Source organism: Mastigoproctus giganteus, chromosome 11, assembly GCF_048544385.1.
Source record: "Mastigoproctus giganteus isolate SK-2022 chromosome 11, ASM4854438v1, whole genome shotgun sequence".
NCBI lineage: Eukaryota > Metazoa > Arthropoda > Arachnida > Uropygi > Thelyphonidae > Mastigoproctus > Mastigoproctus giganteus.
The window spans coordinates 111,008,464-111,021,368 of NC_143585.1; the positions used below are offsets into that span (position 1 = coordinate 111,008,464).

At 40.5% G+C, this 12,905-nt stretch overlaps 1 long non-coding RNA gene across 1 annotated transcript in view; it reads left to right on the top strand.

Annotated features, from left to right (window-relative positions):
- The first annotated feature begins 9,906 nt into the window (after nt 1-9,906).
- The window catches only part of LOC150078351 (uncharacterized), a 75,442-nt gene continuing 72,443 nt past the window's right edge, over nt 9,907-12,905 (top strand). The window contains exon 1 of the long non-coding RNA XR_016547644.1: nt 9,907-9,967. This is a non-coding gene — a long non-coding RNA (uncharacterized LOC150078351). The remainder of the gene's footprint in view (nt 9,968-12,905) is intronic.

A 12,905-nucleotide genomic window follows, 5' to 3' on the forward strand; every position in this document is an offset into this window, starting at 1 on the left:
TGGTGTAGAGTCCTGGTGAGAGCCACGGTGGATAATTCGGGTATACTAGCCGTATTTAACCCCGGGGGCTCACATCTAGTGAGTATGGGCTTGGCAAACCCAGGGTCCTGAGCTGGATATCATCATTCTTCTCTTTCTTGGTGATTCCTTTCTACTTCTCTCTCTCTCTCTCTCTCTCTCTCTCTCTCTCTCTCTCTCTCTCTCTCTCTCTCTCTCTCTCTCTGTCAGGGGGTAACTTGGGAATTTTTTTTTTGGCTGGTGCAGCATAAGCCTCAGGCTTCCTTGTACCATATGGCCATTAATAATAATAATAATAATAATAATAATATGTTGGGTAGAAATTTTCTAGTTATTGCACCTTTGCTGGAGGTCTCCCAGCGGGCCTGCCAAGTTTGTTGGAGGTAAGCGGAGAGATGGCTCCTTTCTACTTTGGGATCATTTGACAGATCTATGGGAGGCGCCTCCGTAGCCAGGTGGGAAGGAGCAGCAGTGCGTAGCACACGCTTCTTGATTAGACCGGGGTTCGAGCCTGTCGCCACCAAATACGGAGGATGCGGAAAGGTCAGGGAATGACCATCGCATATCCCGGAGCAATATGGCCTTAGTTGCTAATGCTCCTAAAAACCAAATAACAAACATAACAAACAGATCTATGGTGTAGTCGAGGCATGTTGCCGTTCTGCCTTTGGTCAGTTGATAGAGTAGCCCATGCTTAACAATCTCCAGGTCCAGAGGGAGGGATCCCGTTAGAGCCTGGAGTGCGTGGGTACTTACAGTGTTACATGCTCTCGAGATGGTTAAGAGTATGTGTCGCTGTGTAGTCTCCAATTTTTCCGATTCACTGCAGTGTTAGCCTTGCGATACCATATTCCAGAAGCATATGTAATCGCTGGCAGGAAAATAGCTTTATAGTAGAGGCTGAGGGTTTTCCGCCCCATTCCTTGCGTGTGATTCGTGCAAAAAGTGCGGAGTATCCTCTAATTTTCTTCCGTAAGTGCACTATATGTGGTGTAAAGCTTAGGTTTTTGTCTAGTACGACTCCAAGGTGCTTTAATTCGGTGGTAAGCTTGATTGTGTTACCTTGTATCTTGATTTGAGGGGGTCGTCTGGTGTCTAGGGCTCCTTTTAATAATATAGATCTTGTCTTCGAGGATGAAATCTTCAAGTTATTGTTGTTAGCCCAGTCCTCTAGAGTTTCTATTGCTCTGTTGGAGGTGTTCTCCAGTTGCGCCCTAGATCCCCCAGGCAGCATCAGAACCACATCATCCGCATAGGCTAGGGGAACGACGTCGCCGAGTTCCAGGTTCAAAAAGCCATCTAGAACCAAGTTCCATAGGAGTGGGCCCAAGATTGAGCCCTGTGGGCATCCTCTGAATACTTCTCTTGTTACTGAACAATATGGTGCTCTGACTGTCACGAACCTATTCGACAGGTAGGATTTGTTGACTTGATACAGATTTGATGGTAGGTTGGCTTTCCGGAGTCGGGCCAGGACGCTTGGCCACCATAAAGTGTCAAACGCCCCAGCAAAGTCTATTGCTATGACCAGAAAGTATTTCTGATCTGAGGTAGTTGCAGCATTTGTAATATTTTCCAGGACATCCAAGGTTGAGCATCCCTTCCTAAATCCATATTGTCGGGGTGACTGCAAGCCGGCTGCAGTGTAGTGGATCCCTATTCTGTTTCTTAATAAGTGCTCAAAGAGCTTGCTCAGGACTGATAACAGTGCTATGGGTCTGTATGACCCTGGAAGGTCCAGTTGTTTGTTGGGACTTTTGGGAATGAGGCACAAGTTTGCAGTTTTCCAGGCCTGGGGGAACAGGCCTTCTTTGAGGCAGTGGTTGTATAGATTAAGAAGCACCTCTGGAATGGTTTTGACGGCTTTCTTGACAATCTCTGGCTCCAAAAGATCAGAACCAGGAGACTTCTTGTTTCTAATCCTCATGGCAGCTGTTTCCAGTTCAAGTTTGGTGAAAGGTTCTTCTGTTGCAGTCGTGTAGTAGGTTTCATTGTCTGCACAGAGGGTTATCTGCTCTGGGGTAGAGGGGGCAAGATGGTCTTGAAACATGGTATCCATGATGTTAATAATTGTTTCCTGCCAGGTCCGGGTATAAGTACCCTGCCGTGTCCTCGTCGCTGGTATGGTCTCACCCCTGGGGAGTTTGTTTGTGGTTACTCTGTATACCACACCCCAGGGGTTATCATTCCCAGTGGTAGAAACAAGGTGTTCCCAACTGCGCATCTTACGCTGGCGAATGGTTGCCGTGTATAGGTTCCTTGCATCTCGGAAGTTCTGTCTCAGTGCCTCCACTTCCGCTGCCGGCTGGGAGCGCCTTGCCCGCTGGAAGAGTTTCCTTCTCCTGTGCACCTCCTGCCTAAGCCTCTGTAGCTCTGGAGACCACCAGGGTACAGCCCCCGGGGTTGGGTTTTTCTTTTTGATAGAGGTGTTGGCAGCTTCAGTGATGAGACCAGCGACCGTCATCTGGTGCTGATCCGGGCTGAGTCCAATGATGTTCAACGATTGGGCTGCTGTGGTCAGTGTGGCTTGGAAGAGTGGCCAATCCGCTTTCTCTATGGCATATCTTGGCTGTGCCTGCCTCACTGCTTGGTGTCGACTAAGGGAGCGCTGAAGCTCAAACGTGATGGCCCTGTGGTCCGACGTGGTCCAGCTTTCTTGGACGGTTCACGATGTTAGGTGACCAGCGAGGGATCTGGTAGCCAGAGAGACATCGATTGTGGCCTCCCCCATCGAACTAGAGAACGTTGCCAGATTGTTTGGCCGGTTGAGGACTGTGTACGGACTATTTGCTAAGTAGTCTTCAAGTTGTTGCCCGTTCTGTACTCCACGTCTATCCGTGGTCTCGCTGAACCACGCTGGGGACCTGCAATTCACATCCGCTCCCACGACAATTTTACTGTTTGGGAAGTCTGTCTGGAGGCTCCTCAGATATCTGGTTACTGGTAGTATATCTTCACCTGGGTGACAGTATAGCGATACCGCATAAAATTCACCCAGGGGCGTGATAATATGGGCACATGCAGCCCAGGATGTGCAATAGTTGGTTAGTTTTGTTGCTGTTATATTTGGATTCCGAATCAATATGCAGGCCCAGGGTGTTTCTCTGTTATCCTGCACTATCTTATAGGCCAGGGGGTAACCCCTGACCTCCTTGCGATATGCATATGGCTCCTGGATGTGTCTGCTAAGGAAAATATGTTTAATCTAAATTTGAAGCATTCATATATTCCAGTTAATTAACAGTCGAAACCAACAGCAAGCTTAATGTTCATTCAACACAGCCGAACCCAGTGATATTCTGCTTAAAGGCAACACGTCACTTAAGCTCCTGGCAAGGTCAGGTGGCGACAGGGTTAGTGATTGTTTCTCTCCTACTCCCACCCACTGCTGCATACTTTCTCCTATAGTCATTGAACGGAAGAAGTTCACTACCACTACAGTTACTGAACGATGATTTCTAATGTGCTTCCCCCACCACCCACCCCACGTGGAACCTAAAATGTTAAAGACGCGATTGATAACCATGCACCATAGACAGAAATAACACCACCGTTGTACTTGTTGACCCAAAACCTACTAAAGGTAGTCCCAGCTCCCTGGTGTTCTCCCCCCCCCCCCTCAGTGACCTGTGGGGGTTAGCTGAAACTTTGACACGCCATATCTCGGCTTGGACTTGTGCTACGAACTTGTAGTCAACGCTATTTGCAATCTTGTGAATCACTTTCCACAACGATACGCATTACATTCGTTTATCTGGAATAGCTCGGTAATCCGAATTTTGGTTCAAGATGCCACAAGAAACTGATAGCAACACCGCCCAAATAAACACTGCTCCGCAGGAAACAGCAAGCAGTACTCTATTGGAAACTGTGCAGCTTGAGTATACAGAGGAAACGAACTCCGCACCCAAGCGGAAAAATAATAAAAAACAGGTCGTCAAACAGAGCGACAGAGAGACAAGAAGCCAACAAGGAACAAGAGGAAGTCAGAACATCCTCTGCTGTCAAGCAGAAAATACCAACAATGTAAAGGAGGACGAAAATAGCAAGTCGCTAGATCAGACTCTCCCAGAGGGGGTGGTACTGGAAAAGACCCTTGCCCTCAGAACAACGTTAGAGAACCTCCTGAAAGATACCAGCAACAGAATAACTACTGGACTTCGAGGAAAAATAGTGTCCATCTGGACAAAGCTGGAGACAGTCCTACTACAAACCAACCTAGAGTGCGAAACAGCTAAAGCGACACTGGAGGCCTTCCAATCCGTGGGAGCACACCAAATGCCACAGCGCGCTCCCTCGTATGCGCAAGTGCTGAGGACCCGACCGACTGCCGACCCAACTGCAACTGCGACTACAGCGATGAAACGCAGGACCCTCCTGCCAACACCACATTTGGTAATACTGCACCCGACCTCCACAGACGAAAACAGTAGCAGCGAACAGGTCAAAAATCTAGTGGTCACAAAGTTGGCAGACGACTTCAGAGATACCAAAATAAAATCGGTAAGGAAGACCCAAAACGTAGGCATTATCATCGAGACTCAAACAAAAGAGGACGCAACAAAAATCCTACAAAATGAGAAGATTCAAACACTCGGACTTGAAGCCCTACACCCTAGACGCAAAGGACCTAGCATCAGAATATATAACCTCGACAATGATCTGACACCAACTGCTCTCCAGGAGGAACTGTATTACAGAAACCTCCAGCACGCACATCCGGAAGAAGAACCCGCCAACTTGATTATTCCCAAGTTAAAGACGAAAGCCAGAACAGGAAATGCTTACCACTGGGTCGTCGAGTTGTCACCAGCGGCCTGGGTCACGCTTAGCCAGACCGACAGAGTGTTTATAAACTGGGGCAGTCACCGCTTTAGGGAACACGTTGCTGTCCCTAAGTGTTTCAGATGTTGCCGGTTTGGGCCTTGGTTTCGACTGTTAATTAACTGGAATATATGAATGCTTAAAATTTAGATTAAACATATTTTCCTTAGCAGACATTACAGGTTCTAGTTCTCATAAGCTTTCTGTTAAATTGTGAATCAATGCCTTGGGTACTGCATACAGGTCTGGAGGCCTCATTTTAGGAAGGATGTAGATTTGCTTGAGTGTGTACAGAGAAGGGCAACAAGACTGGTGAGGGGAATGAAGGGATTCTCTTACCAAGAGAGGCTTAAGTTCTACAAATTGCAGTGGCTGGAGACTAGGCACCTGCGTGGTGATCAGATTGAGGTGTATAAGGCCTTGAATGGATTGAGCACACTGAATTCTGATGGGATCCTTCCACGTGTTCAGATTACGAACCTAAGGGGGCATAAATTCAAATTAAGAAAAGACAGATGTAGAATAGATGTGTGGAAATTTGCCTTTAGCCAGGGGGTGGTTAATTGCTGGAACAAATTTCCATCTGTCGTTGTGGAAGTTGATAGGTTAAATAAATTTAAGGAGGAACTGGACAGGCATTTGGAGGGAATGGTGTGATATTTTTTTTTTTTTTTTGGCTGATGCTTCATAAGCTCATGCACTTGATTTCTTACATCACATGCCACTACTACTATGTCATGAACTCAGCTGCCAACTCTGCGAATTTCCAGTGGAGTCTCTGTCTCATTCTTGGAATGCAAATGGTGATAAAGCTCTTGTCTTTTGCAAAAACTTTTTTTTTTTCCCATCTTTTCTTTCCATAAAAAAGATGTTGAAGTTGGGCATGTTTTTTTTTTTTTTTTTTTTTTTTTTTTTTTTAATTTTTCAAATTTCTGCTTAATATTGTTAACAAATTAGCAGTGAGGTGTTCTTCCATAGCCTGTTGCAAAATCAATGTGTGATAATGAGATAAATACTGTATAATCCAGTGAAAAACTTTTAATAACAAAAGGCACGAAGCTTTCTGGGTTAAATGGACCCCTTCATCAGCAAATTCTAATGGGATAAAGAGATTAAACGTTCAACTACTAGATTGCTGCACCTTGTTGTTGTACAGATGTGTGTGTGGATTTGCTGCCAGTGTTTATCCAGTTTGAAGATAGTTGCCTCCAAGATAGGGTATAGCCTTGTGCCCTTGCAGCGATTCATAGTTCTTGAATTGCATGTTATGTTAAGCGACTCAAGACAGAGGTGGTGGTGAAAGCGTTGGGATTGGTCAGTATTGTTCCCTGTTTACGCACTTCTATAGTGCAAAACTAATTAAGTGCTTCCTGTAAGATGCTGAAAAGTAGTGTGTAAAATTTCAGAAGCAATATTTTTATGCAAGATTTTCTACATCTTGTAAAATCTGAAAATAGGTAACATGTTTGCCTTGTACAAAGGGTACTAGGAAAGTTTTGCAATACAGCTTTGTTTATTTAATTTTTTCAAAGTAATTTCCTCTACATTCAATACACCTCTCCATCCTCCGAAACCAATCTTTAAACCAGTTCTGCCAAGTTTCACTAGGGAGTAAAGCACACTCGTTGTCCCAAGCCCGTAGAAGGTCCTCATCACTGGAAAACCGCCTCCCTTTTAGCTTCATTTTCACATGCGGGAACAGTGTAAAGTTGCAGAGAGCAAGGTCTGGACTGTAGGGAGGGTGCTCGAGAAGTTTCAGTCCTGTCGTGGTCAAATATTCGGTGCAGGCTTTGGCGCGGTGAGCTGGAGCATTTTCGTGATGGAGGTACCAGGTGTCCATTCTTGACTTTGGCCGCAGGTTCTTCATAGATCCAATGACTTTAGGCAGGCATTGTTCAGTATACCACTTAGCTGTGACTGTCTTCTGCGTGTCCAAAACGACACGTTCCACAATTCCACTCGATTTGAAAAATACAGCTATCATTTTCTTCTTTACAGATCGGGATTTTCTGACAATTACGGGTGTGTCGTCATCATCAAAGACCCAAACTTTGTTTTGAGCCTTGGTCGGCAGATTGTAATAGTACAGCCAAGTCTCGTCACCTGTCACGATGTTGTTCACATACCGAGATTGTCCCTTATCAAACTTTTTTAACATCTCCCGGCACCAAGTCACACGTCATGTCATCTGCTCTTCAGTCAGTTGATGCGGCACCCAGAGAGAACAAAGTTTCTTCACGTGCAAATGATCTTGCAGAATCGAACGAATTGCTGGTGCATTTAGGCCCAAAGTATCCTCTATCTGTTGGTAGGTCACTCGCCTGTTTTCGTCAAGCATTTTCCTCACAGCAGTAACATTTTCCTCCGTAACTGACGTTCGTGGCCTTCCCGGCCTCTCAGAATACTCCAGAGTGAAATTTCCCCTTTGGAATTCTCTATACCACCTGAATATCGTTGTACGATGTGGACAATCATCATCTAGTGCAAGAGTCATTTCTTCTAAGCACTGGTCTATGGTTAAACCACGCACGAAATTATACCGCAAAACTGTCCTTATCTCATTTCGTGACCACGATGCCATTGCAAGCACTTTACACTCTCACTACTAATGAATAACTGAGCCCATCGACTTGGCGCGGCGGCTACTATGCACGTATGAACATGTCTCAACATGCAGCAACAAGCAGCTTCCTGTGATTCATTGTTGCGTCATATTGCAAAACTTTCCTAGTACCCTTTGTATAGAAGTGATTTTTCAATTTCAATCAATGAGTAAAGTGATGTATTCAGATATCTGTAAACAAATGAGCATAATAAGTGAGCATGGTGCATAGAAAAAAATACAAAAATATATGCTTTAAATGGTGATGATGATGATGCTATGTGGATTGAATGTTTATTTGCAAATTTTGTCATAGAACATAATCTTCTGAGATGTGCTGCAGCAAGCATTGTTAGTGAAATTGCACAGATAGGGAAAGAAGAGGCAGTGAGTGCTGAAAAATGACCCATTTCAGTTGTTACAGATGGTAATCTAAGTGATTCGTAGCTATATCCTGCTGTGATGGCCTTCTTTAAAAAAAAAATGTCAAATTGAAAGCATCTTGGTCAGTTTTTTTTAAGGTCAGCATTAAAAGGTGATTCTGTAAAGCACAAAAACATTATACATTTTCTGATAAATGATCAACCTGAAATCATGTGTCTGAAAAGTAGATAATGTGCCTGTTATGGTAGCTTTAAAAGAAACCGGAGTAACAAGCCTATTAAAAGAGGAGATTAAGTACTTGGTTCGTTTACTGAAAGGCATGCCTTCTGTGAAAGTTCGTGAATATTTGTGGAAATTTACTGCCAACTGTAAAGAAGTGCTAAAATGGAAAGATAGATTTAAACAATTTGAACTGATAACACTTTTTTGTTTGTCGCTGTACATTTGTCATCTGTGGTTAAATATGTATCTAGACTAGAACAGTGGTAGCCTTTGACAAATCTCTTAAAAGAAGGTTAGAAGTGATAAGAAAAGTAATATAAGCACTTTTCAAATTAACAAACTGAAATACAAAAAATAAATTAACACTAGCAAATGGTTCTGACTTATGTTCAAATGCAATTCATCCAAAAGTTTTGAAAGTAGACATATCGATGAACTCAAGAAAAACAACCTTCAAATTGCAAACTTGTTGTTAAAATCAATCCTAAACAAGCCGAGTAAGCTGATAATTCTAGGTATGTTATCCTCATTTTTATAGAAAGTGTTTCTGTGTTCTCGATTGAATAAAGTAATTTGCTTGTTTCTTTTAAGTGTGTTGCCATTGTTTGAAAATACGAACATAACTGTTCAATTCAATGTACTTTGCATCCATGTACTGAAGTCATTACTCCTAGATATGTTTAAGAACATTATGTGCAAATTTGTTTTACAAACATTGTACAAATTTTCCCCTCTCATTTTGAAAATTAATTACCATAAGAAATTATAAAAGAAGAATGATTCTGACTTAGTCATAAGCATTTCTATTGACAAGGGCATACAGTCATAATAGGTCGGTTGATTGATCAGTTGGCAAGTGCACAAGGATGCTTGAAGTGTAACAAATTATCCCAAATCATAGTCTGCATTTTAACAATCCCTCATATCATTGCTGATAGTGAAAAAATACTCTAATTTAACAACTCCTTGTAGCAGTACCAACAATGAGAAAATATTCAGTCAGCTTATGAAAACAAAAAGCTTAGTTTAAACTTCTGTTTCTGGAAAGCTTTGAAAATTCGGACAGGTAAGTCTAGACAGCAGGGCCATTGTTATAAATGAAACTTTGTTTTGACTTATTTCTGAAGAAAGTAAGTGTCTTTCTTGGGATTATTTAGTATAGTATGCATTACATAAGCTAATTTAAAAGCATACTGTAAAAGCATACTGTACTATACTAAATAATCCCATTTTATATTAATATAAAATGTGAGCCCATGAAATTTAATTTCTAGTGTAGCATGGACTTTAAAAAACCTCCTGCTTTTATTCCAAAAATATCTTCTATTTTCTTCCAGTTCTTTGAAAGACACACCTGCTTTTTTGAGGGGGGGGATAAAAAAAAACTCCTAATTTTACCTGCTTTTGCCCAGACACCTACTGTTTTCATCCTGCTTACAAATGCCAGAGCTCCAGTATTTTGAAAGTCAAACGTTGCCAACTATGAAACTATTGATTTGATTGAGAATCCATTAAAATACTCCTATTTTTATAGAAACAAAGGGCTCAGTTATGTTTCATTCTTTAGGTAGTAACTAGCCCAATTACATCATTGTTAAAGCTTTGTAAAATTTGTATACCTGTTTATTGCCTCTTCAATTGGTTGTGTTTTTTTTTTTCCCAATTGTTGCGGTGGTGTTAGATATCTCATAGCGAAAAGCACTATTTTTTGTGGTATTAGTTTTATGAATTTTCATTCATTTATTTATTATTAATTTTTTATTTTTAAATTTTTTACTTAATTTTTTTAATAGGGATGTCACCCTTTCTGACACAGAACTCCAGTTTATTATTAAAAAGCTTTTAAGAATATTACCAGAATTGGAGATACAAGAAATCCCACCACTTGTGTATCAGCTTCTCTTATTAGCTGCTAAGGTATGTATATTTGTGTATGTAGTGCTTTTCATTCAGAATTTCTTAAAATTTTCCTTTTTAACTGAATTTTAAATGTGGATTATTTTATTTTGGAACTTGAACTTTTTGACATTATAAATCTTCTACTTGGAATTCCATTACAGTTATATAATGGCAAAATCAGAATCCTATAATAACCAGAAAAAAAAAAAGTTGTCCCTGATCTTTAACCAAGAATTCTCTCTCATTTGTCTTCTGTGGTTTAATAAGTTCTTTACTTCCTACCATGTTTAAAAAATATATATATAATACATTTTTTATACTTTTTTGGTAATTACAAGTGCTAAATTTTTTTTTCATAATGTTATTTTTCTATTTTAGTTGTTTTTCACTGTACATTTTGTTTTATTTATAATAATAGCATTTGTCACATAATGCAAGGAAGCCACAGGCTTTTGTTACACTGACAAAAAAAAAAAAAACCAAGCAGATAAGAAAACACAAATTATTTGCTTCTCCCCTCACAAATCCAGTTGACCTTTGAATTTATTCAAACTGCCAGCCTCAGCATCATCATCAGCCATTTTCAATCCACTGCAGGATGAAGGCCTCTCCAGCAACTTTCCAGTTCCTTCTGTTTTGAGCACTGGCAGCCATCCATTTACTACCCAAAAACTCATGAATTTCATCTGTGTATCTCCGTCTTGTCTTCCAGGTTTTCTTCTAGCTCCTCTTGGGAACCATTCTGTTATTTACATGATGACAGATAGACACTTCTTAGTCTATCTGTCATCATGTCTTTGAGATATGTGTCCTTCCCAAGACCATTTTAGTTCTTTAGTTTTGATAAGAATGTCCTTTACTTGAGTTTGCTGCCTAATCCATGTGTGTCTCTTCTTATCTAACAGTCCCAATATAATTCATTCAGTTTTTCACTGTGTAGTTCTCAGCTTCTTTTCCATTCTTTTGGTGAGTGCCCAAGTTTCACTTCCATAAGTCATGGTGGGGAGTATACATTGGTTCATTATTTTATGTTTCAGACAAATTGGGATATTGCTCCACAGTATGTGACTGTATTTCCTGAATGCTATCCATCCAAAATTTATTCTTCTCTTGACTTCCAGCCATTTATTATTCTTACAGCTAATGACTTGTCCCAGATAAGTATATGACTCCACCTTTTCAATTACTGTTCCTTCTATCATTATATCCCTTTCTGTGGCATACTTCATCATTACTTTTCTTTTAGCCATATTCATCTTTAGTCCAAAATCCTTACTAACTCTGCCTAACCGATTAAGAATTTCCTCTAATTCTTAGGGATCGTGGCTTATGACCACAATGTCATCTGCAAATCGTAAATGGTTTAGATACTCTCCATTCACATTGACTCCTTTCTGTGACCAGTCTTATCTTCTAAAAGCTTCCTCAAGGGCAGCAGTAAACAACTTTGGAGATATTGTGTCTAGTCTAGTCCAATTTATTAGACTACCTCCTTTATAAAGGGGAGGTACTGTCTCAAATATTTTCAAAATCATAATATTTGGGGTATCTATGCCTTGTCTTTCAAGTGCCCAAAACATTGCCTTATGCTGTATGGAGTCAAATGCCTTTTCATAATCCACAAATGTCAGGCATAATTGTGCTTTTAATTCATTTGCTTTCTCCATTAGTTGTGATATTAGGTGAAGGTGATCCATAGTTGAGAATCCTGTCCTAAAGCCAGCTTGCTCTTTCGGTTGATTCTCATCAACTACTCTTTATAATCTGTTAGTAATGACCCTTGTGAATAACTTGTAGATGTGGGATAACAAGCTAATTGGTCTATAATTTCCAATTTCAGATTTATCTCTTTTTATGTAGCAAAACTGTGATTGCATTATTCCACTCCTTAGGCATCACACCTTTTCTAATGCATTTTGTGAAGAGTCTCGCCAGTTTCTGTGTCATGTCTCTTCCTCCCAATTTTAACAACTCTACAGTAACTTCATCTTTCCCTGAGGCTTTCTGATTCTTTATTTTCTTCAACACAAGTACTACCTCATCAGGAAGGATATCGGGTATGTCGTATGTGTTGCTAATTTGCAATCCATCTTTCCCACTGCTGGCATCATTCCCTCGCTCCTTGTATAATTCTCTATAGTAGTCTTCTGCTATTTGAATTACGCCTTCTCTGCTATTTATTAGTGCACCAACGATATTCTTCAGTTTCTGTATAATTTTTCTTTGTGTATTACTGCTCATGGCTGCCAATTTAAGTCCTTTGTTTTCTCTTAATGCTTGTTCTACATTTCTTGAGTTAAATCTTATGTCCTCTTTGAGTCTCTTTCTAATGGCTTTGCATAACTCAGTATACTCAATTTTCTCCTCGTCAGTGTTTATCTTGACTTCATTATTAAATTCAGAATTTAACCTCATTTGTCATCTTCAGTTCATCAGGACAAGTGTTTCTTGACTAATTTTTTCTTCTTCGGATTTCTTTTTACCTATAAGTTTCTTGGGCTTTTTTATCACTTTCAGAATGTTGTAATATTCCTTGTTGATATCATGGTACTGAGCGGTCTGCAGAAGCTGAAACTTGTTCTTAAGTACCAGTTCATACTGTTTTTTCTCCTCTTCTGTTATCTCAAAGACCTTTGTATTATTATTTACTCAAGTCAGTTTTTTCCCTTCTTTTCTAACTTCTATATCAAGTGTGCATCTTACCATTGTGTGGTTACTTCCAACATTTACCTTGTTCAGGATGGTAACATCATTCATGATATATCTTTTGTTAGTGAGGATGAAGTCGATTTCATTAGTTGTTAATCCATTTGGGCTCTTCCTTGTCCACTTTCTGTTCACCCTTTTCTTGAAAAAAGTGTTCATTACTGACAATCCTTGAGATTCTGCAAATTCCACAAGTCTCACGTCTTTCATTTCTTTCACCAGTTCCAAAATTTCCTAAAGTTCCCCTTTC